We start from the raw sequence: 3,319 nt of genomic DNA on the forward strand, positions 1-3,319 counted from the left end.
GTCATTACATCTCTCTTTCTTTTTTCCATGATTCATGTGTAGGCAACATGGATCTTGTGCTGTGTTGTGTATGATGTATTGTATGTATTTTTGTTGGACTACTGTGTGTAAAGCATATTGCCCCTCCGGGACATTACAGTTTTTTTTTAATCTTAATGACTTGTTAACATTTATAACTGCAGACTTAATTATTAAACCACTTTATTACTGACTTAAAACATTTATAATTAAAGATGTGGTGAATAGTCAAGCCAATTTTATTTGTATAGCACATTTCATACACAGGTGAGCTCAAGAAAACACTAAACAAATGAATTAGAAAACACATACTACACATAAATAAAATCTAAAAACCTTTCAGCCACCCATACAATACACACAAACACACACACACTAACTACCAAAAGCCTGAGAGAAAAGCAATGTTTTAAAAGAAGATATAGTTGCAGCAGATCTCGGGTCATCAGGCAGTTTGTTCTAGATTAAATGCACCTTCACCTGATTTAAATTTAATTCTAGATACATTCAGGAGACACATACTTGATGATCTGAGGGACTTGATTGGTCTACAGCCAGTGAGCAGGTTGGAAATCTATTTAGGAGCCATACCACTTAGGGCGTTGTAAACAAGCTGTGACACTTTGAAATCAATTCTACACTCTACCGGGAGCCAGTGAGGTGTTTTCAGTACAGCATTAATGTGTTGTGAATGAAAACTGTATTAATTAACGTTTATATTAGTTAATAAATAACAAGAATATTATCAAATAAATTAACTCTGTTACTACTAAATAGAAAGATAAACACCAGTCAAGATTTTTTCAAACTTGCCAACCGAACATTTTTTTCTTATCATGTTGGATTAAGAAGAAAATGAACATGAGACATTTTGGCTGCTGAGAATAGTTTCTGCAGTTTCCTGTGACCCTGTGTATTTTAAAAAATATGCAAACCTGCAGTCTGGATGAATTTGTGCATGAACGTGATGATACTTTGAAAATGTTTCATCCAACAAAGGTCATGTTTGTGTAGTCCTTTTCTGCCTTTTGACTAAATGTGAAATTTAGGATACATTTGCATTTGCAATTTCATTCTTGATGTGCACTCTTGAGACAGTCCTTTATATACATTACGTGTGGATTTACCATCAACTACCTTTCTAAAATTTAATAGAAATCAAGGTCATGGGTTTTGCTCGAGGATTCAGGCGCAAATAATTGTGATGCATTGCTCAGTGATAAATGCCAAAATGTCTCTCTCAAGGGTAAATGCCAAACAAAATGAATGAGCTCCTTTTTTAGTTGGTCTGAAACACAATTACCTGAACTTTATAAATTTCACAAAACGCACACACACAAACACACAACATGTCCGTCCTATTGGTACAGTAGATTATTTGCAACATTTCCTGGGCTGCAGTGTTTCTGTGACTCTCTACAAGACAAACAACAAGCTCTAAATAGCTGAAATGATTTTGCTTGTTGATTCACTGTTATCCCAATACTTGCACAAATCAAGGTCATTGCAACATTTACTGACATGGAACCAATGTGTTCTGTGATTTATGTGATGAAAGTTTCCTCTATTTTCAGTGTAATTCCCCCCATAATAAAACACCACTGCTCATTTAGGGGAACCTTATCTGAAGAGACAAGTGGTTCTTCCATTTCATTATCAGCTCTACATTAACATAATGTAATGACTAAAAGCTGTACACCGGGGTGTCCTTGGTCAGAAAACTGTAGTGCAACACTGAGGGGTCACACTCTCACATGTTGGAAGAGATGTCAGTTTGTCTGCATTGTGAGTGCTGGTGTTGGTGTACACAAGTCATTTTCATTAAAGGGAAATTATCTCATTCTCCAGTGGCTTCTCTCTGGAGAACATTCAAACAGCTTAGCTTAAGGAGGCCTGAGAAGGAGAGATAGAGACTGATGTAGACTGGAAATCTTGGTCTTCCAAATCTGCTGAGCTCTGTTATTCTTCTTTTTTGAGAACAATACGTCCGCCACAGGAGCCTCCATCAGCTGCATTTTCTAATACATAGATTTAATGTGGTGATATTTTATGCTCCATAATGTAGGATGGGTGTTGATGCAGTAGCTAAATTTAGATTTGAAAAGAGTTATGGACTACTCCACAAATGCTGACTGCAGGGAACATCAAGCAATGATGACATAAATACAGCGTGAACCAGACAGTACCACTCACTGGCCAGCCACCTGCAAAAAAGTTACAGGGTTGAGTATGAACGGAGGAACTATACAATTAGGATTTTGTTGGAAACACCTCCCTTTACAAACAATTAGCTTCCATCATAAAAATCTCAGCATTTCATAATTCATAAATCATGAATCTGCTTGCTGGGATGTAAGGTAGTACTTTTGGTCAGAGCTCCATCAGTGATGATGAGACAAGTATTTGGCCTTTGGCATCATATGGGCAATATGATGCCAAAGGCTAAGCGTGGCCCGTTAAGATGACACATACTCACTTTCCTGTCATTCCTGTCAGAAATGAGACCTCAGTATAATACTGGTTTGTGTTTGCTGCCATCTAGTGTCTGCTGGGTGAACCTGTAGGTTTACATCCTGCTACATCAAGTCGACACCGTAGGATATTTCACTTGGATTTTAACACAAACATGGAAAAATGTTAAAGATGGTATGAACATCAGTTGCTTTTACATTTTGCTGACTTTATTCATCATATAATAAATCTATATCATGAACCATCACCCTTTCTAAAAAATAGTACCATATAGAAAATAAAATTGAATAAAGTGCATTATAGTGCAAATACACATCAGTAACTCCTTTAACTAGAATCAGTATGTAAAACATTACACACAGAGAATCCTCTATTTGCTGTGCAGCTCAGAGCTATATATTGTGGTTATTATTATTATATTGTGGGTGTTTGGTTTAAAATCTTGGGAGACTGATGTCCCGCTCAGATAAATAAAACACCAGTGTTGGTCACTGCTATGATACCAGTCCAATCTACAATCTGTATTTACTGTTTTGACAATATATATATGACAGGATTAATGAAATACATTTTATATGCAATGTAGGTTGTTACAGCTAAAAAGTACATTTCCAGTAAATCCTGCTTGATATGCTACACAATGGTATCCTCTTCCAGACACAATATAACTGTAAGATGTCATTGTCATTCAATATGGGTGGATGTATGTGGTCATGGTTGCCAATATGGGACAAATGTGCTTACAACCAACCTGTAGAACCTCGACATCTTAGACTGCTGTCATTTAAGTTGTTACTTTGGCATACAAACACATAAAGTAGACTTTCTC

The sequence above is a fragment of the Thunnus maccoyii genome, chromosome 15, assembly GCF_910596095.1.
Source record: "Thunnus maccoyii chromosome 15, fThuMac1.1, whole genome shotgun sequence".
Taxonomy (NCBI): domain Eukaryota; kingdom Metazoa; phylum Chordata; class Actinopteri; order Scombriformes; family Scombridae; genus Thunnus; species Thunnus maccoyii.